General features: G+C 41.0%; 1 protein-coding gene across 7 annotated transcripts in view; it reads left to right on the top strand.

The window, feature by feature from the left end:
* The window catches only part of ZNF438 (zinc finger protein 438), a 187,801-nt gene that overhangs the window by 23,609 nt on the left and 137,252 nt on the right, over positions 1–26,940 (top strand). Inside the window, exon 2 of one of the 7 annotated variants that reach the window (XM_040248067.1) lies at positions 11,996–12,100. The exons of the other annotated variants lie outside the window; for them this stretch is intronic. The gene's annotated coding sequence lies outside the window, so the exon portion shown is untranslated. The remainder of the gene's footprint in view (positions 1–11,995; positions 12,101–26,940) is intronic. 7 annotated transcript variants of the gene reach the window in all.

Raw genomic sequence — 26,940 nt, 5'->3', positions numbered from 1 at the left:
GCTGGAGCCACTTTGATATCTGTTGGAGAGATTATGCGTTGCTCGAAGACTGTAGACTGAGCTGAATCCAGCTTATCCCTTTAGGAAGATGAGTGCCCAGAGTGGGAAAGAAGGTGCTCTCCCACCTCTTGACATTTAGCTCGGCCTGTAGTCCCTGTGTAGAAATTGTGTTTCTTAGGCCTCTTGTAGGCATATAGACCGCATGTCTGAATTTTGGCCAGTGGATGGTAGTGGAAGTAACGTGTGTGACTTCTAAATCATACTTGTATTCAAGTCTGCTTTAGTCATATTCTTTTCCCCACCTCCATGAGCAAAGTGTTGTGAGTCAGCTTCTGTCACAGAGACCAAGGCAGTGTTCCCAGGGAGTGGAGGGACTAGATAGAAGGAACCTCAGTGTCTGGACCTTTCTGGGACCACTTGTCTGTCCTGAACTATTACATGGGAAAGAAACTTCTCTTTCATTTGAGCCACTATATTCTTGGTTTTGTCACAGCAGATTAACCTATAGCCTAGTTAATACAGATGGCAGTGAGATAAACAGGAAACAAACAGGGAAAGTTAGATTTGAAATTATTCTTAGTGATTTTTTTTTCAGCTGAAGCTTTTCATTAATCTTTCTATGAAAATTTATTTTTCAAATTGTTTAGCAAAGAATTTAGAAATAACCTCTTTTACTTGAACATTGTCCTCTGATAGTTATGATATATTCCTTTTTATTTCCTGTGCATATGTTTTACATATCTATATACAATTCTGTATCTTGATATTTTCATGTAATACTTGTTGCCTCTGTTGCTGTAGAGTTCTTATACTTGCACAAGTTATTGTGGTGTTCAGTTTTACCGTGCTTTAAAGTAATTACTGTGGGCTACTATGGACTGAATTGTGCCTCCCCTCCAAGTCATGTGGAAGGCCTTAAACCCCCGTGAGACTGACTGGATTGGAGATCAGGCTTTTAAGGGGGCGATTAGGGCTAGATGATCTTCAGCGTGGGTCCTGATCCTATAGAACTGGTGCCCTCACAGGAAGCGGAAGAGACCCCAGAGCGCTCTCTGCCACGTGAGAGCAGGATGGGAAGGAGGCCCTCTCAAACCCAGGGAGAGAGGTCTCACCAGGACCCACCATGCTGGGCTATGGTCAAAAAAATACCCAGAGAGTGATGGTGGGGGCGGGGTGTGGTGATATGGAGCTGTAATGCGCTGGCAGCCTCTTCTGGGGGAGGCATAGGGTCCTGCCTCTTGATAAGGTTTCGGGTTACACAGGTGTATGCCCTTGTCAGAATATACTAACTAATACGCTGAAGATTGGTGCATTTCATTGCATGTTCAAAAGAGGGAAAAAAAATGTAATACTGTACTTGAGTTAGGAGTTATGTGAGTGCTGAAATATTTAGAGGGAAGAGAAACATTTGCAACTTAGCAATGCATACAATGCATAAAAAAATTCAGAATGACTTTGTAGCTCAGAAGTCACCAGGATTTGGGGGAGAACAAGTTTATGTTTGCAGGCAAAATCCAGATCCCAAAGGATCGAGTAGTCAAAGGGAATTGTAAAAATAATGAGTTGAAGCTGTATTACAAGATACTTGACTCTGAAGAGAAAGGGGCAAATAGGACTGTGGCAGGAGAGAGGCAGATGTCTGGGGAAGAATATTAGTTTTTTTTGTTCATTTGTTTTCTTTCTTTAAAAAAAATAAATTAATGTATTTGATGCATTGGGTCCTAATTGTAGCAAGTGGGATCCTTGTTGCGGTGTGTGGATTTAGTTGCCCCATGGCATGTGGGATCTTGGTTCCCTGACCAGGGATCAAACCTGCATCCCCAGCATTGGGAGGCAGATTCTTAACCACTGGACCACTAGGGAAGCCCCTGTTCATTTGTTTTCTGATGGGAGAGATTTGAACATGTATGTGCTGTGGAGGAAAAGCCTGATGAGAAGGGGAAAGTAACGATGGGGGCGGGGGAGGTGGATCAGGCATAGGGGAGATCCCTAGGGAGAGGGGCTAGATGGTGTGTTTTAGAGCTCTGGTTCAAGGTTACCTTTGGACAGGAAGAGGTACATCCTTCCTCCACGCTGCCAGGAAGGAGGTAAGAGCGGGCGTGTGGCCGTTGTTCAGGGGGATGGAGGAAGCTGAGGGAGTCTGACCCATTGACCTCTCTTTTGTTCCTGTGGAGGTGATGTAATTTACTGAGTGGACAGGAGAGTAGGAAGCGTGAAGACATGGATGAAATTTTTTCTGTGGGTGGAGAGCGAGGACTGGATTGGGAGCCCTAAGAAATGGATGGGCTACGGATGGGGGACTGGACTGGGAAGGAAAAAATGAATGGGCTCCTGATAGAGGACCATGTGTTTGCGGAGCCCCCAGTCAGCACGGCTGGGGCTTTTCATAACACTGATTTCTGGATGGCTGGGGTGTGGGACTAAAGAAGTAGATCCTTTGATTCGTTTAGGGGAAGGACAGGGCAGCAAGAAAGTTCAGTCAGAGTTTAGGTAAAGGAGTGGCTGCAACATGGGGTGATCGGATCCAAGATGACAGTGCGCAAGAGGTAAAGCTTGGGGCATGGTTGGTGGGTCAGGAATGAAATCAGAGAGAGGTGCGGGGGAAAACTGGAGCCCTAAACATACTTCAGATCAACCATGACTTCTTCTTTCCTTCGAAAATATTGACCATTTTTCTTCCAGACACTGTTCTCAGTGGTCTGGCTCCTGAGATCCAAACAAAGTCTGTGCCCTGATAGAGCTTCCTCCTAGCAGGGAGGTAGAGAATTTTGGATGGTAAGACAGTGTTAAAGAGAAAAACAAAGATGGGTCAAAGGTCAGCAGGTGTCAGTGTGAATAGGAAGAGGTGACCTCTGAGCAGACTTGAGGACACAGCGCAGGCGGAGCCCCAGCCAGGGCTGGGGAGCGGGAGTGAGGTGCAGAGAGGCACATGTGGCGTCCAGGCTTTGCTGCGGACTTAGGATTTGATTCAGGTGTCCTGGGAAGGAGGACACCACCAGTCAGAAGAGGGACCGTCTGCTTTCTGAGGGTTCATATTGGCTGCTTTTCGAGGAATTGATTGGCAGTGGGAGGCAAGGAATCTGGGGAGCCAGAAGGAGGAGAGCCTGGGCCCTGCGGGCAGTATGTGGAGTTGAAGGTTTGAGTGCCCCGAGCTTCCTGATGAAGGATCCCAGACTGCTCTTTTAAGCAGACGCGCCTGCTCCACAATAGGCATTCTTTTCAGTGGAGAAAGGCCCAACCCTGACCCTGACCCTGGCTTATTCCGCACCCTTTCCTGTTTTTGACTCTGCTCCCCGGCAGCTTCATTATTCATTCTCCCCTTTTGTCCTTACCTCGTCTTTCAGATCTGATGTACATTGTTGTCTGCTTGGCCAAGACTTCCTCTAGACTTAGGTGGTCAGACCTTTTCGTTGCAGTCTGATTTCAGGCTTCAGAACAGGTCCGTGGAGGCCTAGTATGTAAGACAGGTGAAGTGCAGTGCCTGGCCCCTCACAGCTCTTCTCTGACTCCTAGAGCAATCCTGAGATGCCTCCAAAAAATGCCTGGCCTCCCCTTCACATTGTGGAAAAGCTCTGCCCTGAACCATGGTGCTGACTCTTGCACAGGCCCTCCCTGGGGTCACCTGGGGTCGTGCTCCCGGCTCAGCTGTGCCTTCTTAATCCTCAGGCACCTCCAGCCAGAGGGAGCCTGGGGACCTCCAGTTACAAAGTGGCGTGCTGAGGGCACTCAGAACTATGAAGCGGGCATGGCGTGTCTTCCCAGTGTTAGTTTTACTTGCTGGCTGTTACTTGATTTACTAAATTTGCACAGCAGAGAAGGATGGAGTTCTAATAATAAGCCATGAATTCTCTCTTGCCTTCTCACCAAATCCTTATATTGACCCTAATTAATAGAATGGTAAATGCCTTTTTATAACAAAAGATTATAGACGTATTATGATATAGAATATACCATTAGTGGGAACTCTTTAAGAGAAAAAAACACCAGTTTGAGAAATTTAGTTTGCCTGGGCTATTTAGGTGCTGGACTTTCAGTCTTGTGAGGATTATTTGGCCCATCTGCTCTGCATTGGGAATTATACAAGGCTAGAGCTCACTTTGCATGGTGGTGGATTTTTGTACTGTGTTTTTGTTTTTATTTTTAATGGCGCTATCATAATATTTTTGTTTGGTACGAAGTAGGAACTGGTTAAGATAGAGTCTTGGAACCTTCAGGTTTTTCTGATTGAAGGTAAAAGTATGACTGTTTTCCTCTAGTCAAGTTTCATTTTGACCAATATCGTTAAAGTAAGCATTCAGTTCAGTTCAGTCAGTCAGTTCTGTCTCTCAGTCGTGTCCGACTCTGTGACCCCATGAACTGCAGGATGCCAGGCCTCCCTGTCCATCACCAACTCCCAGAGTTCACCCAAACTCACGTCCATTGAGTCCATCAAGTCAGTGATGCCATCCAGCCTTCTCTTCCTCTGTCGTCCCCTTCTCCTCCTGCCCCCAATCCCTCCCAGCATCAGAGTCTTTTCCAATGAGTCAACTCTTCGCATGAGGTGGCCAAAGTACTGGAGTTTCAGCTTCAGCATCAGTCCTTCCAAAGAACACCCAGGACTGATCTCCTTTAGAATGGACTGGTTGGATCTCCTTGCAGTCCAAGGGACTCTCAAGAGTCTTCTCCAACACCACAGCTCAAAAGCGTCAATTCTTTGGTGCTCAGCTTTCTTCACAGTCCAACTCTCACATCCATACATGACCACCGGAAAAACCATAGCCTTGACTAGATGGACTTTTGTTGGCAAAGTAATGTCTCTGCTTTTAAATATGCTATCTAGGTTGGTCATAACTTTCCTTCCAAGGAGTAAGTGTCTTTTAATTTCATGGCTGTAGTCACCATCTGCAGTGATTTTGGAGCCCCCCAAAATAAAGTCTGACACTGTTTCCCCATGTATTTGCCATGAAGTGATGGGACCAGATGCCATGATCTTCGTTTTCTGAATGTTGAGCTTTAAGCCAACTTTTTCACTCTCCTCTTTCACTTTCATCATTGCAGCATTATAAAAAGGGTTTGCAAGTGATGGCCTATTAAGGTCAGTACTCAAAACAAGGTCATCTGAGGCCACAAAATAGTTTGGCTCTTTGGATTATTTTAAAAACCAGAATATCGCCTACTTTAAAACCTGTCATGTTTCTTCTGAGTTGAGGGTGGATCTTTAAGCATTAAGATGAAAATTTTCTTTTTTTGGATTGTTTGCTGTTAAGAAATTGATTTTGGGCTAGGGATTTTTCATTGTCCTGCCAAATTATCAGGCTAACGAGGACAAAGATTTGGTCTCATGTTCTGGAATCCATCCTGAGCTAAGAGTCAGTTATTGTGCCTGCTACGTAACAGTTTATAACACTGTATCTTTGATATAATTTGGAGAGCATATTGTCTGATTATCCATACAGGACAGCATCAGGGTTGAACTGGGGGAGACTCCTTGGACATTCTGTCCCAATGTTTTTATCAGTATGTGGCCTCCTTAAGTTAATAAAAACAGGAGCTCTCGAGTCTGACTGTCCTTAAATCCGTTTAATCCCATGACATGCCACTTCTATCTGTACAGTGGGAATAGCAACACAGCATCTGTTTATTTAGTGCAACAGAGAAAGCAATGGCACCCCACTCCCAGTACTCCTGCCTGGGAAATCCCATGGGTGGAAGAGCCTGGTAGGCTGCAGTCCATGGGTCAATAAGAGTTGGACACGACTGAGCGACTTCACTTTCACTTTTCACTTTCATGCATTGGAGAAGGAAATGGCAACCCACTCCAGTGTTCTTGCCTGGAGAATCCCAGGGATGGGGGAGCCTGGTGGGCTGCCATCTATGGGGTTGCACAGAGTCAGACACGACTGAAGTGACTTAGCAGCAGCAGCAGCTGCACTGAGATGAGATAAAGAAAAATTATGTATCTGATAATCTACTCGTACCAAGAATTTATACAGAATGCTTGTAACTCAGTAATAAAAAGGACAGATAACCCAATTTAAAAATTGCCCAAGCTGAACAGACATTTCTTCAAAGAGGACTTACAAATGGCTAGTAAGCACATAAAAGATGTTCATCATCATTAGTCATGGGGTATGCAAATCACCACAGAAGACAGCAGCCACAGCCACTACCTGACTATAATCAAAGATAGGTGATGAGAAGGGTTGATAAGAATGTGGAGAAGCTGGAATGTTCTACATTGCTGGTGGGAATGTATAAAGGGGCAGCCACTTTAGGAAACAGCATGCAAGTTCTTTAAAAGTTAAAATGTGGAATTACCATAGTTACCCAGCAATTCCATTCCTAGGTATATACCTCAAAGATATGAAAACATACATTCACACAAATATTTGCACATGAGTGTTCATGATGCAATTAGTCCTAACAGTTAAAAAGTAGAGACAACCCAGATGTCCGTCAAGTGATGAATAAACAAAATATATCCATGCAATGGAATTTTATTCATTAATAAAAAAGGAAAAGTGCTGATAGATACTGCAACATGGGTGACTCTCAAAACATCATTGTATATTCCTTGATTTCGTTTATACAGAATGTCCAGGATAGGTTAGTCTTAGGGACAAAAAGTAGATTAGTGGACTGGGAGGCTTGAAGTAGGGTGATGTATAAGGAGTTTCTTTTTGGGATGATGAAAATGGTCTGAAATGGTTTATGGTAATGGTTGTACAACTCTGTGAATATACTCAAGTCAATGAAGAGTGTACTTTTAAAGGGTGAATTGTAGAGTAGGTGAGTTACATCTCAATAAAGCTGTTAAAAAAAGAATAAGTGAGGTAATACGTAGGGATATACTTTGAGCTATTTGAGAAGATACTAGTAATATTATAGTTTGACTGTAAGGCTTTTAAATAGTAGCAGGATGACTTAGTTATTTTTCATCACTTGCAGTTCTGTGATTTTAGGCCATGACTCAACTTTATAAGGCCATAACTCAGCAATATAAAATGTTGAAAATGTCGAAGCATAAAATGAAAACTGCTTGGCTTACTATTTTTATTTAATAGGCTTTTCTGAATCAGTTAATTGGCAATAAGTAGAATGTGTCATTAAGGAATTAGGTTTTAGAGTCATAAAATTTTAGAGCTGGAAGAAACTTTAGAAGTCATCTTTTTGAGCCACCCTCATATTGTTTTGTAAGTACGAAAACTTGAGTCCTACAGAAGCTAACTGAGGTATCTGGTCACAGAATTGAGTAAGTGCTAGAACTGAGTCACTGCTCTTTGTTGATTGTTGTTGTTTAGCTGCTAAGTCATGTCCAACTCTTTTGTGACCCCATGGACTGTAGCCCACCAGGCTCCTCTGTCCATGGGATTTCCCAGGCAAGAGTACTGGAGTGGTTTGCCATTTCCTTCTTCAAGGAGTCTTACCAACCCAGGGATCAAACACGTGTCTTCTGCATTGGCAGTTGGGTTGTTCACCACTGAGCCACCAGGGAAGCCCTCTCTGTTGAGGACTATTGGTTTTAGTGCTATTACAGTAGCAATAGCAGCTGTTTCAATCTTTCTTTGGCAACTTCCTTGGTGGTCCAGTGTTTAGGACTCCACGCTTCCACTGCAGTGAGCAGGATTTGATCTCTGGTCCTGAAGTCCATGGCAACCAACCCCCACACCCTTCTATACATAAAAAAAGCAAAAGAAAAAAACCATCAGTTCAGCTCAGTTCAGTTCAGTTGCTCAGTCGTGTCCGACTCTTTGCGACCCCATGAATCGCAGCACGCCAGGCCTCTCTGTCCATCACCAATTCCTGGACTTCACTCAGACTCGTGTCCATCAAGTCAGTGATGCCATCCAGCCATCTCATCCTCTGTCTTCCCCTTCTCCTGCCAGCATCTCCTGCCCCCAATCCCTCCCAGCATCAGAGTCTTTTCCAATGAGTCAACTCTTCGCATGAGGTGGCCAAAGTACTGGAGTTTCAGCTTCAGCATCAGTCCTTCCAAAGAAATCCCAGGGCTGATCTCCTTCAGAATGGGCTGGTTGGATCTCCTTGCAGTCCAAGGGACTCTCAAGAGTCTTCTCCAACACCACAGTTCAAAAGCATCAATTCTTATGCGCTCAGCCTTCTTCACAGTCCAACTCTCACATCCATGCATGACCACAGGAAAAACCATAGCCTTGACTAGATGGACCTTAGTCGGCAAAGTAATGTCTCTGCTTTTAAATATGCTATCTAGGTTGGTTATAACTTTTCTTCCAAGGAGTGTCTTTTAATTTCATGGCTGCAATCACCATCTGCAGTGATTCTGGAGCCCCAAAAAATAAAGTCTGACACTGTTTCCACTGTTTCCCCATCTATTTTCCATGAAGTGATGGGACCAGATGCCATGATCTTTGTTTTCTGAATGTTGAGTTTTAAGCCAACTTTTTCACACTCTTCTTTCACTTTCTGCCATAAGGGTGGTATCGTCTGCAAATCTGAGGTTATTGATGTTTCTCCCGGCAGTCTTGATTCCAGCTTGTGCTTCCTCCAGCCCGGCGTTTCTCGTGATGTGCTCTGCATAGAAGTAAATAATACTTCCTCTTTATGTGTTTGCATTGTTGGGTACTTTATGTGTGTTATCTTGGTTAATCTGCACAACAGTCTGTGAAGATGATTTGTTTCACCTGTGCGAGAGGGTCCTGTTGCTGCTGTAACAAATGGAACAAAAACGTAATGACTTGAAACAGCACAAATGAATTTTCTTCCAGTTCTGGAGGTCAGAAGCCTGAAATGGGGGTCCCCGAGGGTGGCTAGTGGAGAAGGCCATGTCACCCCACTCTAGTACTCTTGCCTGGAAAATCCCATGGATGGAGGAGCCTGGTGGGCTGCTGTCTATAGGGTTGCACAGAGTTGGACACGACTGAAGCGACTTAGCAGCAGCAGCAGCAGCAGCAGAGGGTTGTTAGGGCTGCTTCCTTCCTGGAGGCTTTAGAGGAGGTCCGTGTTCTTGTCTTTTCCATCCCCTAGAGGCTGCCTGCACTTTCTTGGAGCACCTCCTCCTTCCATCTTCAGTATCAGCAGGAACGGGTCTTTCAAACACGGTTCTCGGGTTCTGACTCTTCTTCATCCCTCTTCCCTTTCAGACCCATCTCAATCATCCAGGATACTCTCCTTATTTTAAGGTCAGTTGTTGGGACTTGTGGTCTTAGTTCCCCTTGTTTTGTAACCTACCATCTCCACAGGTTTCAGGGATTAAGATGTGGAGATCCTTGTGGGGAGGTGTCATCATTCTGCCTCCCACAATCTGTTACGTAGAGAGATTAAGGTTCAGAGAAGTGAGGTAAATAGTCCAGGGTCTCAACTCTTATATGTGAAGGAGCTCGAGTTTAACCCAGTCTATTATGTAGCATATGTCTCACAATGACCTGGTCTTTTCCACAATTGCCATTTGATCCTTTTCCACAAATGCCGTTAGGGTAAGTAGGATGGTTGACAATTTTCAAACGGTAAATAGCTATTTCTTCATAAAGCAAAATCCCATTTACTTTAGCAGTATCAAGAAATAGGCTGTATTACTATGAAACAGTTAACAGCGTGGTAGAGAATTCTATTTATTGACGTGGGAAAGTCCTTATGACTCCTCAAGACTTTCGGTTCATTACCCTGTCTCCCTGCCGCCATTTCTCTGTATTGCTGAGTTCCCTCGGTCATCAGTCCTTCCTTATCCAGCCTTCTCCCACCCCAGTTCAGTTCCTCACCTGCGGATGTCCACCATTCCTTTGCACTCCTTTGATCTCTTCCTGTCTGATAAGCGCTCAGGACTGGATGAACGCCACTACCTGCCTGGTTTCGAGTTAATGATCCACTTGGTTGCCTCACAATTGGCAGCAGTCTCCCCAGGTGTCTTGTATCTACCCGCCCACAGCGTCCATCCTGCGGGCTTCCAGACCTCACCCTCCTGTGCTGCTTGGTATCTCAGCAGTTCTCCATGCAGGGACCTCAGCTGCAGAGTGCTTCCTTTTGGGAACCCTCTGCCTTTGTCACACCACCCTTTCCTGGCTTTCCTTTTCCCATTCTGGCTGGTTCTTCTCAGTCTTCTGTGCTGGTTCTTCCACTTCTGCTTCACTTTTCAGTGGAGTTCTTCAAGATTTATTCCTCTTTTTTACTCACCTTGCCCTTTTGAATTAAAAATAATCTATTTGAGTAAGTTCCGTATTTGTATTTCTCACCCTTGGCACTAGTGACCTTTGGGCTTGGATGACAGTCTGTTCCAGGGCTGTCTTGTGCATTGCAGAATGTGTAGCAGCATCTCTGGCCTCTACCTGTAGATGCTAGTACACCTCCCTCTGTTCCCGGTGTGACAAGCAGAAATGTCTCCACTCATTGCTGAGTGTCTCCTGGGGGACAGAATCACCCCAACTGCGAATCACTTATCAAGCCTGAAGTCCCTTCTGAGGATCAAAAGATAATGCATTTTTGGCAGCCTTGTGCATTTTGAATTCTCATAACAAATTTAACAGAATCAGAATGGACTCTTGTTCTTTCTGTGGATTTCCTGTCCTCTAGCTTTCCTCATTTCATATCATTTATGACCTTGCAGGGCATCAGAGGTGGTTTGGCTTTTGTTCCGAGTGAACTTGTAAGTCCTCAGAGAGTTTTGGGCTAAGAAATGGTAGGATCTCACTTAGGTCAGATCTTTGTTGAGAGTAGACTGTGAGTTGGAGGGTTGAAGCAGGAAGACTAGTTAAGAAACTACTGTGGTGATCCAGGTGAAAAGATGGTAGGAGCTTGCGCTTGGTGTTAGAGGACATGGTAAGAAGTGGTATCTTCATAATTCTAAAAGATACATGCACCCTGATGTTCAAAGCAGCACTGTTCACAATAGCCAAACAAGGAAGCAACCTAAATGTCCAACAACAGAGGAATGGATAAAGAAGATGTGGAATATATATATGATGGAATATTACCCAGCCATTAAGAAGAATGAAATAATGCCATTTGCAGCAACATGGATGGACCTAGAGATTGTCATACAGAGTAAAGTAAATCAAAAAGAGAAAAAGTCAGAAAGTAAATTATCAGTTGTATGTGGAATCTAGAAAATGATACAGATAAACATATTTGCAAAGCAGAAATAGAGATATAGAATAGAGAACAAATTTATGGTTTCCAAGGGGGAAGCAGGGGTTAGGATGAATTGGGAGACTGGGATTGACATATACACACTGCTGCTGCTGCTGCTAAGTTGCTTCAGTCGTGTCCGACTCTGTGCGACCCCATAGACGGAAGCCCACCAGGCTCCCCCGTCCATGGGATTTTCCAGGCAAGAGTACTGGAGTGGGGTGCCATTGCCTTCTCCAATGTGTGAAAATGAAAAGTGAATGGGAAGTTGCTCAGTCTTGTCCGATTCTTAGCAACCCCATGGACTGCAGTCTACCAGGCTCCGCCGTCCATGGGATTTTCCAGGCAAGAGTACTGGAGTGGGGTGCCATTGCCTTCTCCATATACACACTACTATGTATAAAATAGGTAACTAATGAGAACCAACTGTATAGGACAGCACAGGGAACTCTACTCAATGGTAGGGTGGTGACCTAAATGGAAAGAAAGCCTAAAAAAGAGGGGATGCATGTATACATACAGCTGGTTCAGTTTTCTGTATAGCAGAAACTAATACAAACATTGTAAAGCAACTATGCTCCAATAAAAATTAATAAACAATATTGTAAAGTAATTAACCTCCAATTAAATTTATATTAAAAAATAAAAATAATAAAAATTTAAAAAATTAATAAAAAAGAAATGGTATCTTTGGTTGAAGAAGCCTTAAGTACCAGTAGCCTTGAGAAGAGGAATGCATTGTGTCATCATGAGATTAATACCTTCATGTGATTTGTTTATCATATATTTTCTAAGATCTCAAAGGAAGCGGATGCTGGTGGATCAGAGGGAGAAGAGAGTAGCAAGAGCCCAGGCACTTACATGTTTACTGTCCTCAGTATGTACCTTAAAATATTCTTATTTCTGAATTCTGTTATAGAGGGTGTGGATGTCTCGGGGCCATCTCTTAAGAGAGCGCAGAGGATACCTGCTCTAGCCGATCCTGTCCCAACCTTGTGATGCGGTGGAATTTGAATTGAAATGGGTGAGGCATTGAGATGAAAGGGAATTCCCTGGCTGGATCTTAGCAAAGGGATGGGAGTAGGACTGGAAGAGGGAGGTTAGTGATTTATGTGAATGTTTATGCACATCATACCTTTATCAGGTCCAGCTAGTATCAAGAGCTAAATATGTTTAAAATCACATTTTAGAAAAAGGAATAGAGTGTACTCTTTATTGGATTTGTGGGAAAAAAAAAAAAATCATTAACTCAAGAACTGGAGCAATGACAGACTCCCCAAGAAAAGATCACCAGTTTGAATACATAAAATTTAAGACTTCTTCACAATGAAAAAAATATAACAGACTGGAGGAGATGCTCATATCACGTGTGACTGAGCGCTAATATCTATAATACCTGAAGGATTCTCTCAAACTTAATGAGGAAAAATAATGTGAAAATTTAGTATATTAGTGGACAGAGAATTTTAGCAGATTAATAAGTAATACAGTTAGTGATAAAAATGGGTAATCAAAGAATGCCTTGAGTTATCCCTTCTCATCTCTCAGAAGTACTGGAGGTTCAGATAACTCCCTGTTCTAGTGAGGTTTTAAGGGACTGGGGCCATTTGCTTGTTGCTGTTTCTTGTGCTGTAGCTACTCCCTGCTGCTGCCTTTGCCTCAACATGACGCAGCAATTTCAGACTCCTGTCTTGTCCTCTCTCTTGTCTTCTTCCTGAGCTCTTCCCTGGAGAACAAATGGGAGGGGGGCCTCCCACCCAGGTCAGTGCTGCTGCTGAACAGCCCTCTGAGTGGCACACAGCACTGCACTGCAGTCAGGGGTGTGTGAGGCACCCCTGCCACTTGTTTGGGGTTTCCTGAGCTTAGGGCTGGGCAATTGTGCCTCAGAGCCTCGTACACAGTAGTTGTTCAATAAACAGTGAAAAAACGGATTGAAATTTGGTGAATGTTTTAATGGACTACAGTATGTTTTAATGGACAGTCGTGTTAGTTCCATCATTCTAATATGGCCACTGTAATTATAATTTATGGTGAAATTTTGTAACCAAGTACAAAATGATATATTTAGCTTGATTTCAGCTGCATTCAAAAGCTATTATAATATGGGATTACCATGTATACAACAAGCACACATTCAGTTCAGTTCAGTTGCTCAGTCGTGTCCGACTCTTTGCGACCCCATGAATCGCAGCATGCCAGGCCTCCCTGTCCATCACCAACTCACAGAGTTCACCCAAACCCACGTCCATCGAGTTGGTGATGCCATCCAGCCATCTCATCCTGTTGTCCCCTTCTCCTCCTGCCCCCAATCTCTCCCAGCATCAGAGTCTTTTCCAATGAGTCAGCTCTTTGCATGAGGTGGCCAAAGTACTGGAGCTTCAGCTTTACCATCATTCCTTCCAAAGAACATCTAGGACTGATCTCCTTTAGAATGGACTGGTTGGATCTCCTTGCAGTCCAGGGGACTCTCAAGAGTCTTCTCCAACACCACAGTTCAAAAGCGTCAATTCTTCAGCGCTCAGCTTTCTTCACAGTCCAACTCTCACATCCATACATGACTACTGGAAAAATCAGCCTTGATTAGATGGACTTTTGTTGGCAAAGTAATGTCTCTGCTTTTCAATATGCTATTTAGGTTGGTCATAACTTTCCTTCCAAGGAGTAAGCGTCTTAATTTTATGGCTGTAGTCACCATCTGCAGTGATTTTGGAGCCCCCCCCAAAATAAAGTCTGACACTGTTTCCACTGTTTCCCCATCTATTTGCCATGAAGTGATGGGACCAATGCCATGATCTTCGTTTTCTGAATGTTGAGCTTTAAGCCAACTTTTTCACTCTCCACTTTCACTTTCATCAAGAGGCTTTTTAGTTCCTCTTCACTTTCTGCCATCAGGGTGGTGTCATCTGCTATATATAAAATAGGTAATCACCAAGGACCTACTTTATAGCACAGGGAGCTCTACTTCAATATTCTGTAATAACTTATATGGGAAAAGAATCTGAAAAAGAATATATGTATATATAACTGAATCACTTTGCTATACATGTGAAAGTAACACAACACTGTAAATCAACTATCCTCTAGTATAAAATAAAAAAATTTTAAAACACTTAAAGTAATATACAAAATGAAAATTGAAAGATTTTAAATTGTAGGTAAAATTTAGTTTTTTCTTTTCTATATAAAGATAACGCTGATCTTTATGATAAGATGTATAATTAAAAAAAAAAATCAGCTGGCAGACTCGAACTTCTCCCCATCAAAGGCTAAACTCTTCATCCTGTCCCATTGTCTAGTGTATGTATCAGGAAACAGCTGGGCCTCCCTGGCCTCCCTGGAATGTGGGCTCAGAAGGATGGCTGCATTTATGTGAATGTGAATTAGGTCTCCAAACATATTTGAACTTTTACTGTGCCTGGCTGTATACAGCTTGAGAGATATTTTCATTAAAAATTTTTTAAAAAATTGATTCCTTCTTGTAGGTGTATATATGGTACTTAGTACTTTGTAGTTTATAAATGTATTTGTATTATCAATGACCAGTTTTATCGCTTTTGATGCTGTCAGGTATAAATGGCAATTGACTTTTTTTTAACAATTTAAAAAATAATTTTATTTATTTGTTTTTGGCTGTACAGGGTCTTTTCCTCAAGTTGTAGCGATCAGGGGCTACTCTTTTAGTTGTGGTGCATAGGCTTCTCATTGTGGTGGCTTCTCTTATTGCAGAGCACAAGCTCTAGGTCATGGGGGCTTTAGTAGCTGCAGCTCCTGGACTCTAGAGCACAGGCTCAGTAGTTGTGGTACATGGACTTAGTTCCTCCGAGGCATATGGAATCTTCCCAGATCAGTGTTTGAACCCGTGTCTCTGGCATTGACAAGGGGATTCTTTATCACTGGACCACCAAGGAAGCCTAGCACTTGACTTCTGTAACAGGTTTTGAATATCTGTTAATACCATCCACTAGTGCTTGAGATACAGAATGCCTTTAGGGAAGGCCTTGTCTGGCAGGAAAGATAGACAGCCATCATCAGTGTGGAGATTATGACAAGGAGACAGGAGAAGGGTAGTTCTCAATCTTCTATTTATTTTTGCATCCTTTCCCATGTGACCCTTTCTGTGATCATCCCTAGATTATAGATTGCAAAATAGTTAAGACAAGCTTTACATTATGTGAAGCTCCACGCAACCTGCCACATGGTCTGTCTCAAAATTCATAGCTGTACAACTGAATGTCTCGTTTTATATTCTGGGTGAAAGTTGATGGTTAGAGGAATGAGATGGGCTAAGAGGTCATTATAGTGTTCCAGACAAGAAGTGATGGCTTATATTAGAGCAGAGATAACAGACATGGATGGGAAGGAGTGTATTTGGAACACGTTCCTATGTAGACTTCGTGACAGCTTTGATATGTGTGGGTAGGGAGAACGAGGAATTGTGGATCAGTGCTTCTCAAATCTTAGTGTGAATGTCAATTGCCTGGGGATTTTGTTGAAAGGTAGATCCTGATTCAGCAGATCTGAGGTGGGGCCACAGATTTCTGGGTTTCCAGGAGATGAGCCACATTGTTGGTCATGGACCAGTTGTTAAGTGGCAGGGGTGAGTTAACTTAAGTGTCAAGCTCCAGTGACTGGAAGATGAACTGAATATCTCAGATGGGAAACACTGGAGAAAAGAAAGGTCGAGGAGGATCTGGAAGGTGGAGTGAAGTCATTGTGGGACATTCAGGTTGAAAATTACAGATAACTGAAAATTTGGAGCTTTAGCATAAGAGAGTGTTAGGCCTAGAGATACAGATTTGGAAATCAGTTACAGTTAAGTAAAGGCACAAGAATGAACATTACCTGCAAGAAAAAGATTAAGGTATTATTAGAAAATGTGCTTATTCCTGTTTGCTAGAATTTTAATGTTCCATTTAAGTTACTTTATAAACCAGCAACAGGAAAGAAATTGGATAGGTGAGCCTCCTGCGTGTGAACCAGCTGTGGGTATAAATTCGGAAGTGGACAAATCTTCTTTGGAAAACCCCTTTAATCCTCTATTTTGACTGTAGATCAGGTTAACTGTTCCTTGCTGTGCTCCTTCTGTTTAGTTGCTAGGTCATGTCTGACTCTTTGCGACCCCATGGACTATAGCCCACTGGGTTCCTCTGTCCATGGAATTCTCCAGGCAAGAATACTGGAATGAGTAGCCATTCCTTTCTCCAGGGGATTTTCCCAACCCAGGGATCAAACACAGGTCTCCTGTTTTGCAGGCAGATTCTTTACCACTGAGTGGGAAACACGAAAAGTGGGTAGAGTGCAGTGTGATGAATACAGTGGTGGGGAGGGGTAGCAGGGACCCATGACTCCATGGGAGGACACAGGACAGCTTTCCTGCGGAAGTAGCATTTAGACTGAGACCAGCAGGCTGAGTGGAGGTGATCATGAAGAGGACAGGAAGGGTATAACAGCAATAACTTGGAGGGGAGAAGGCCCTGCAGGTTGAAGGGGCACAGTGTGTCTGGACTGCAGAGTGAGAGGTGAGGCTGGAGAGGATTCATGCCAAGGCCCATTCCCTTGGGACTTGGTCGAGGGAGGGTGGAGGGAGAAAATAATGTATTTTCCAAAGGAAAAAGTGGTTCAAACAATAGTCCTATGCATATGGTTTTATAAGGCTTTTATGGACTGGCCTAGTAATGGAATGACTCACAGAAACATGGTTCCCGTCGGAAAATGTTTTGGGTTTCAAAAATTTAGTTTAACTTGCAAATTTTTTTTCACTGTTTGGGAACTACTTGCATTGGCACATACCTAGTGCTGTTTGTTATTTGTGCTCCAGTGTGCTTTCTCTGGTATTTATCTGTATGGCTACAGTGTTTACTTTATACCCTCTGATAGGAATCAAAAGTATCATTCCACAGATCAAGGAACAGATTTAGAAAATTTATAGAAATAAAAATAGAAATCTTATTACAAATTGTTTGGTTTTTGGAGTTTGTCCCTTAAAGTTAAGGATTCCTCTGTAAACTGTATTTGTATAGTGTTGTGTATACGACAATATGAAAAATGAAACTGACATGAAAACTGTTATAAACAGAAAGTAAGAGAGATTGGTATGGCTTCTTTATTGAAGTCAGATGGAATGTTGAAGGTAAACAGTACATGGGTAAAATTCCTACCTTTTAAAAAAACTGTAATAACCATGAGCTTTAGCTTATCATCATCAAAATTATCATCATTATCTTCATTACTGGCTATTGTTATCACTAGAAATACTAGATTTTTTAAAGCAGAAAAGACATGTTAAGTTCAGTCCCTTTATAAATTAGAACTACATGAGCTTCATGTTGTTTAATAAGTGAAACTACCTGCAATGCAGGAGACCTGGGTTTGTTCCCTGGGTTGGAAGGATCCCCTGGAGAAAGGAATGGTCTCTAATAGGCAAAGTTAATTTCATTTATACCCATCTTGTGAAAATCTTTCTTTCTATATCAGAATGCTTTCAGCTGGTAAATAACAGGAGACTGAGTTGTAAATGGCTTTAAAAATAAGTAATAATCTCATATAAATAGAACTCTGAAAGAAAGATGGGTTTGTAGTTGGTTCATGTAGCAGCTAACCGCTGTCGTTAGGCTCTTGGGATGTTTCTGTCTTTCTGTTCTGCCATCATGGATGAGTTAGCCTTTGTCCTCTAGCTAGGTTGTCCCTTTCTAGTCTTGAGGTGGCAGGCAGCTTTAGCTGCAAGTTTACATCTTCATATCAAAGTATCCAAGACTGTAACAAGAGGTGTCTCTTGTTTTAATTCGGCTGCTATAACAAAATGCTATGTAGTGGGTGGCTTAAACTACAGACATTGTATGTCTCACAGTTATGGAGTCTGGAAAGTCCAGGATCAAGGTGCCTGAAGATTTGATTCTTCATGAGCTTGCAGACAACTCTCTTTTCTAGTTTCCTCACATGGTAGAGAGGAGAAATACCTCTCCACCTTGTCTCTTATTTTATGTGGACCATGAAATTACGAGATGTTTACTCCTTGGAAGGAAGAGTATGACCAACCTAGATAGCATATTCAAAAGCAGAGACATTACTTTGTCAACAAAGGTCCGTCTAGTCAAGGCTATGGTTTTTCCAGTGGTCATGTATGGATGTGAGAGTTGGACTGTGAAGAAAGCTGAGTGCCGAAGAGTTGATTCTTTTGAACTGTGGTGTTGGAGAAGACTCTTGAGAGTCCCTTGGACTGCAAGGAGATCACACCAGTCCATCCCAAAGGAAATCAGTCCTGAATATTGATTGGAAGGACTGATGCTGAAGCTGAAACTCCAGTGTTTTGGCCACCTGATGAGAGCAGCTGACTCATTGGAGAAGACTCTGATGCTGGGAAAGACTGAAGTTGGGAGGAGAAGGGGATGACAGAGGATGAGATGGTTGGATGGCATCACCGACTTGATGGACATGAGTTTGAGTAGGCTCTGGGAGTTGGTGATGGCCAGGGAAGCCTGGTGTGCTCCTGTCCTTGGAGTCACAAAGAGTTGGACACGACTGAGAGACTGAACTGAACTGAACCTCTCTGGGGACATTTGATACGGATTTTACTAACTACCACCTTCTTTCTGAGTTTCAGAACTCAAAATCAGACCTGCAGTTCTTATTCCTCCTGTGTTCTCTTTCTCTTTTTAAAGTTGATGAATGGCAGTGTTCTTTTTCTCAAGTAGGAAACCTGAAACTCTTTGTAATTCTTTATTCTTGCTTACCCCCATCTACAGTCAGTTCATGTTCCACCCTCTAAATAATCCTCGAGCGCATCCTTTTGTCTCCCTCTCTATTGTCTCTGCTTTAGTTTGAGCCATTTCTTTTCACCCGTGTTGCTATCATGCTCTCCAAAAATGCTTGTCTAGCTCCAATCTCAGACTTTCTTGTATTTATACTTCATACTTTTGCACAGTGAGTTTTTTTAAAAGATAAAAGCCTAATTACATTATTCCTGAGCTCAAAATTCTTTGGCCTCCCACACCTTCGAGATAAAATCCAGACTCCCTCCCATGCAAGCAGAGGGCTTCAAAACTGGGTCTCTGCCTGCCTGTGTAGTGTTCGCTCCTCTTCCTTCTCCACTCTTCCTGGGCTTTAGGACTGAACTGCCTTGATTCTGAGTTCTCTTGGGCTTTTGGACCTTTGCCTGAAACACTTCTTTTTCTCCCTTTAGTGCTTATCTTCCAGGACTTAGCTCAGGGTTACCTCTCCTATCGCTCCACTTCCCTGGTCCCTTTTCTGTCCCTGGAAATTAGATGCTCTTTTTCTGTACAGCCATGAGGTATGTAAATTGTACTCATTTAGCTGTTAAACACACTACTTAGTTCTGGAGGTTTATTTGGTGCTTGTCCTCCTCTAGACTATGATTTCTTTAAGGACAAAGATTGTACTTTTCTTGTTTCTTAATATAGTTTCTAACATCATAATTAATCAATGTTTGTTGAGTGATTGAATGTTAAAGACTATTTTCAGTGATAAAAGCTGGTCATAAAACCCAGTCTGGAAAAGTTAGGACCCACTCTGGGGAACGCTTTGGAGGGTGACAAAAACACTGTAGACTTTACATCTACTTGGATTTGTTCACGATTCTGGAGGAATTGGTATTTCTTGGAGTCTGTGCCAGAGTGGGCATGGGAGTTGGTGATATATTATAGCAGTCACTTCAATGATGTTGCCATCTTCATTTCCTTTATAACTTGTGTGAAATCTGGAAATAAAATTGCTCTTAAGAGATCTTTAGCATATACAGAACTCTGTCCAGTAAGACAGAAACATGTGATTCCAAACTTGCCTCATATACCTATCTCTATATCTGTTTATTTATATAGACATATTTGTTTATTTCCTTGTTCTTTGAGACGTTTATGCAAACTTAAAAACAAATTGTGGTTGTCACAAGCTGCCATCTTTGTGATAGATAAATTTTATTTCTAAGTTTTAGATGACACCACCCTTATGGCAGAAAGTGAAGAATAACTAAAGAGCCTTTTGATGAAAGTGAAAGAGGAGAGTGAAAAAGTTGGCTTAAAGCTCAACATTCAGAAAACCTTAAGATCGTGGCATCCGGTCCCATCACTTCATGGCAAATAGATGGGGAAACAGTGGGAACAGTGGCTGACTTTATTTTTTTGTGCTCCAAAATCACTGCAGATGGTGATTGCAGCCATGAAATTAAAAGACACTTCCTCCTTGGAAGGAAAGTTATGACCAACCTAGACAGCATATTACAAAGCAGAGACATTACTTTTCCAACAAAGGTCCATCTAGTCAAGGCTATGGTTTTTCCAGTGGTCATGTGTGGATGTGAGAGTTGGACTATAAACAAAGCTGAGTGCTGAAGAATTGATGCTTTTGAACTGTGGTGTTGGAGAAGACTCTTGAGAGTTCATTGGACTGCAAGGAGATCCAACCAGTCCACCCTAAAAGAGATCAGTCCTGGGTGTTCATTGAAAGGACTGATGTTGAAGCTGAAAGTCCAATTCTTTGGCTACCTGATGTGAAAAGCCAACTCATTTGAAAAGATCCTGATGCTGGGAAAGATTGAGGGCAGGAGGAGAAGGGGACAACAGAGGATGAGATGGTTGGATGGCATCACCGACTCAATGGACATGGGTTTGGGTAGACTCCAGGAGTTGGTGATGGACAGGGAGTCCTGGCTTGCTCCAGTTCATGGGGTCACAAAAAGTCAGACATGACTGAGCGACTGAAGTGAACTGAAGTTTTAGAAATTGAATATTTAATTGACCATAAATGTATTATGGTTTTCATTTGTATTTCCCTAGTGACAAATGGAGAAGGAAATGGCAACCCACTCCAGTGTTCTTGCCTGGAGAATCCCAGGGATAGGGGAGCCTGGTGGGCTGCCATCTCTGGGGTCGCACAGAGTTGGACACGACTGAAGCGACTTAGCAGCAGCAGCAGTGACAGATGACATTGAGCATCTTCTCATGTGTTTATTAGCCATTTGTAAATCTTCTTTGGAGAAGTGCCTATTTCTATCCTTTGCTAAGTTAAAAATTTTAAATTATGAAAATAATTTTGATTATATAATTGTTTACCTTTTTATTAAAGGTTTACAAGTTCATTATAACTGATACAAGTCCCTCTTCAGGTATGTGATATATGATTATTTACTCCTTTCTGTGTTTTTCCCCCCACTTTCTTTATAGTATCATTTGCAGCACAAAAGTTTTTTAATTTAGATGTGTCCCAATTAATCTATTTTTTCTTTTGTCACTTGCACTTATGGTATCATATTTAACAAACCATTGCCTAATCCAAGACCATAAAGAATTACTGCTCTTTTGTCTTCTCAGAGTTTTGTAGTTGTAGCACTTAATTTGAAGTCTCAGATTCATTTCTAATTAATTTTTATGCAAGAAAATGTCCAACATTGTTATTATTTTTTGCATGTGGATATTCAGTCGTCCCTACACCATTTGGGGCTGTACTTTGCCATTATTTTGGATGGCACAGTTTGTCAAAGTGAAGTGAAGTCGCTCAGTCGTGTCCAACTTTTTGCAACCCCGTGGACTGTAGCTCACCAGGCTCGTCCGTCCATGGGGTTCTCCAGGCAAGAATACTGGAGTGGGTTGCCATTTCCTTCTCCAGGCGATCTTCCCGACCCAGGGATCGAACCCAGGTCTCCTGCATTGCAGGCAGACGCTTTAACCTCTGAGCCACCAGGGAAGCCCACAGTTTGTCAAAATAGATTATATCCCAATTTCAAAACTTCCTGTATAGTTGCAGTGATCAGTACAGTACGGTACTGACACAAAAACAAGTATGTAAAACGATGGAAATGAAATGTAGGAGTTTATTTCTGAATTCGTAATTCTCTTCCATTGTTTTACATACTTGTCTTTGTGTCAGTACCATACTGTATTGATCACTGCAACTATACAGGAAGTTTTGAAATTGGGATATGTGAATCTTCCAACTCTGTTCTTTTTCTAAGCTTGTTTGGCTATTCTGAGTTCCTTGCATATCTGAATTAATTTTAGGATCAATTTTTTCTTAAATAGCTGCAGAAAAAGGCAGCTTGGATCATAGTAATAATTGTGTTGAATATATAAATTAATTGGGAGTATTGACATCCAAACAATATTAAGTCTTAATAATCCATGAATATAGCATGTTTTATCTATAATTTCTTCCAAAAATGTTTTGTAGTTTCCAGTGAGCGAGTCTTATACTATCTTTGTTAGATATATGCCTTCTGAGTACTTTATTCTTTATGATGTGATTGTAAATGCAGCTGTTTGCTTAATTTCATCTTTCACTTTTGATTTGGTCATTGCTGTTGTATGCCAATGGATTGAATTTTATTTTATTCTTGGATTCTGCAACCTTGCTGAACCTGGTGACTTGTGTTTAATTTTTTTTAGTAGATTCCTTAGAATTTTCTACAAAATCATATCTCTGAATTGTTGTTGTTTAGTTGCTCAGTTGTGTCTGACTCTTTGCAACCCAATGGACTGCAGCACACCAGGCTTCCCTGTCCTTCATCAACTCCTGGAGCTTGCTCAAACTCATGTCCATTGATTCAGTGATGCCATCCAGCCATCTCATCCTCTGTCATCCCCTTCTTCTCCCACCTTCAGTCTTTCCCAGCATCAGGGTCTTTTCCAGTGAGTCAGTTCTTCGCATCAGGTGGCCAAAGCATTGGAATTTCAGATTCAGCATTAGTCCTTCCAATGAATATGCAGGACTGATTTACTGTAGGATTGAATGGTTTGATCTTCTTGCAGTCCAAGAGTCTTCTCCAACACTACAGTTCAAAAGCATCAATTCTTTGGCACTCAGCTTTCTTTATAGTCCAACTCTCACAACTGTATATGACCACTGGAAAAACCATAGCTTTGACTAGATGGACCTTTTTCGACAAAGTAATGTCTCTGTTTTTTAGCTTGTCTAGGTTGCTGTCTAGGTTGGTCATAGCTTTTCTTCCAAGGAGCAAGCATTTTTTAATTTTATAGCTTCAGTCACCATCTGCAGTGATTTTGGAGCCCAAGAAAATAAAGTCTCTCACTGTTTCCATTGTTTCCCTATCTATTTGTCATGCAGAGATGGGACTGGATGCCATGATCTTAGTTTTTTGAATGTTGAGTTTTAAGCCAGCTTTTTCTATGAATAGAGATAGTTATACTTATTCCTTTCCAACTCTGGGTGCTGAGGTGTTTCTTTTTTTTCTTACTTAATTGCATTGCTTAGAAAGTGAAAGTGAAGTCACTCAGTCGTGTCGACTCTTTGCAACCCCATGGACTGTAGCCCACCAGGCTCCTCCGTCCATGGGATTCGAGGCAAGAATACTGCAGGGGGTTGCCATTTCCTTCTCCAGGGGATCTTCCCAACCCAGGGATTGAACCCCGGTCTCCCGAATTGCAGGCAGATGCTTTAACCCCGCTGAGCTACCTTAGAACCTGCAGTGAAATGTTGAGTAGAAATGGTAAGATATAGGACTTTATTTTCTTATTCCTAATTTTAGGAGGGATACATTCAGTGTTTTTCTATTCCTGATTTGTTGAATGCTTTTTATGACAAGAGGATATTGGATTTTCGGAAATACCCTTTTGTCTGTTGATATGATCATGTGGTTTTTATTTTTTATTTGTATAGTTGATAGAGTGATTTTTTGTGTGTGTTGAACTAACCTTGCATTCTTAGGGTAAATCCCACTTGGTTGTCTTCTATAATACTTCTGTATATTGCTGGATTTTAGTTTGTTAATATTTTGTTGAAGATTTTTGCCTCTGTAGCCATAAAGAATATTGGTAGTTATTGCATGATATCTTTTTCTAGTTTTGGTATCACAGTACTGCTGGCCTCATAGAAGTATTATCTCCTTTTTTGGGGGAGGAGAATTTGTCAATGATTGATATTAATTCTCATTTAAATGTTTGGCAGAATTCACCTGTGAAGCCTTCTGAGTTAAAGTGTTTTTAGTCACCAATTCAGTCTCTTTACTTGTTTTAAGTTTATTCAGAGATTCTGTTTTTCCTTCAGTCAGTTTTAGTTTTTTGTGTTTTTCTAGGAATTTGTTCTTCCTTCTAAATTATCCAATTTGTTGGTTTACAGTTGTTCATAGTATTCCTATGCAATACTTTTTATTTCTATATGGCTAATAGTAATGTCTTTTTGTTCATTTCTGATTCTGGTAATGTGTGTGTTCTGCCTTTCTTTTCTTGGTCACTGTAACTAAATGTGGGAGACCCAGGTTTGATCTCTGGGTTGTGAAGATCCCCTGGAGAAGGGGATGGCTTCCCACTCCAGAATTCTTGCCTGAAGAATTCCATGGATAGAGGATCCTGGTGGGCTATAGTCCATGGGGTCACAAAGAGTCAGAAATCACTGGACAACTAACACTTTCATAACTAAAAGGGTGTTAATTTTGGGGATCTTTTCAAAGAAACAACTTTGGTTTTCATTGATTTTCTATTTTTTCTAGTCTCTATTTCATCTATTGGCACTTTAATCTATATTATATCCTTCCTCCTGCTTGCTTAGGTTTAGATTGGTTTTTTCCTTGGCTCTTAAGATGGAAGATAGGTTATTGATTTAAGATCATTCTTCTTTTCCAATATCGGCATTTACAGCTATAAAATTTCTCTAACCATTGCTTTCTTTATACCCCATGAATTTTGGTATGTTGTATTTTAGCTTTCATTTGTCTCTGTATTTTCTAATTTCCTTTATGATTTCTTCTTTGTTTCATTGGTTATTTACCAGTATATTGTTTTATTTCCATGTATTTGTGAATTTCCAGAATTTCCTTCTGTTACTGATTTCTGATACACACTCTATTGTGGTCATAGAACATTCTTGACATGATTTTAATCACTTTAAATTGTGAGGGCTGTTCATGGTCTAGAGAGTATGGTCTGTTTTAGAGAATGTTTAGTGGATACTTGAGAGGTATGTATATTGTGTTGTTGGGTGAAGTGTACAGAGATCTAGCAGGTCTAGTTGGCTTATAGTTTTATTCCAATCTTCTATTTCTCTATTGATTTTCTTCCTGGTTGTTCTATCTAGTATTGAAATGGGATAAAGAAATCTCTCATTATAATTTTTGAATTGTTTATTCTTTCAATTCTTCTTCGTTGTTGTTGTGGTTTTAGATTCTGTTTTGTCTAATTCTCTTACATTGCTGTTTGCATAGTGTGTCACTATGTATCTTTTTACTTTCATCAAACCTAAAATGTGTCTCCTATAAACAACATATGGTACAGTTTTTAAAAATGCAATGAGAATCTCCAACTTTTGGTTGGATTGTTTAACCTGTTCACATTTAACATTATTGATATAGTTTGATTTAAACCTTCCTTTGCTTTTTGTTTTCCATAGGTCTTATGCCTTTCTTTGTTCTTTTTTTTTAAATAAGCAAATCTCTTACAGTGTGGTATCTTAGCTCCTTTAATAATTTTAAAATTAAACATTTTGAATTATTTCATTAGTGTTTGCTCTAGGACTTTCTATACAGATCTGAAAAGAATCTACTTCTGATATTTACCTAGTTTCAGCAAAATAAACTTCAGTATAGCTCTGTTTCTTTCCCCCCTTTTTTGCTACTCTTGTTATTCATATTATGTCTGTATATTGTAGAAACCCAACAATATATTGTTATAATGTTTACTTTATGTAAATCTTAAAAAAAATCTTAAGTCTTTTAAAGCAGCTAAGAGAAGGAGAGTAGGTACATATTTATGGAGTTACAATAATTTTTCTATTTTTCATTTGCTTCATGTATTCTGTGGATTTAAGTTACCATCTGGTGTTATTTCCTTCTCTAATGCAGCTTTGCTCTCTGCTTCTTTTTTTTTTTTAATCAACTATATAAAACTTTATATTTTATTAGCCCAACAATACAACTGTATGCTTATTTTTTTATTGAGTTGCTCTTTAAATCAGTTAAGAGAAGGGAAGGAAATATATAGTTATAGGTTTTACGTAATTACCTTTATTGGCAGTCTTGTTTTCTGTGTGGATTCAGATTACCATTTGGTGTCATTTGCTTTCAGCCTGAAGAATTCTCCCGTATTTCTTGTAAAGTAGATCTTCTAGCAACACATTCTCTCAGTTTTTGTTTTTCTGGGAGTGTGCTGATTTCACCTTCATGGGCGAGAGATAGTTTTGTTAGACTAATATCTCAGTTCACAGTTTTTTATCTTCAGCGCTTTGAATATTCAGTCCTCCTACCTCCTAGTTTCTTCTGCTTCTGATGTTAAGTCAGTCAGCTGTTAGTCTTGTTGGTTTTCCTTTTATGTGATGAGTCATTTTTCTCTTGCTAATTTCAAGATTTTTTCTTTTTTCTTAACACTTTGATTATATTTTGTCTGAGTGTATATCTCTTTATATTTATCTGGTTTGGAGTTTGTTGAACTTCTTAATATATAGATTACTAATGTTTTCATCAAATTTGGGAAGATTTCAGCCTTTAGTCAAATCTTTTTTTCTGCCCCTTTCTCTTTTTCTGTGGTGGACTGTTCACTCTTTTCATTTTTTTCTCCCCATCCTTTATATTGTACAGTATCTATTGACTCATGTATGCTGTTGAGTTCCTATAGTGAATTTTCCACTTCAGTTGTACTTCTTCAGTTATTGTACAATTTCAGATTTTCTATTTGGCTCTTTTTTTTTTAATCATTTCTATATCTTTATTGATATTCATTGTACTTTCTTTTAATTCTTTTTACATGATTTCCTTTAGTTCTGTGTGAAAGTGAAAGTTGCTCAGTGGTGTCCAACTCTTTGCGACCCCATGGACTACACAGTCCATGAAATTTTCTAGGCCAGAATACTGGAATGGGTAGCCTTTCCCTTCTCCAGGGGATCTTTCCAACCCAGGGATTGAACTCAGGT

The sequence above is a fragment of the Oryx dammah genome, unplaced genomic scaffold (genome assembly GCF_014754425.2).
Source record: "Oryx dammah isolate SB20612 unplaced genomic scaffold, SCBI_Odam_1.1 HiC_scaffold_10, whole genome shotgun sequence".
Taxonomy (NCBI): domain Eukaryota; kingdom Metazoa; phylum Chordata; class Mammalia; order Artiodactyla; family Bovidae; genus Oryx; species Oryx dammah.
This window is presented reverse-complemented; position numbering and strand designations above follow the sequence as displayed.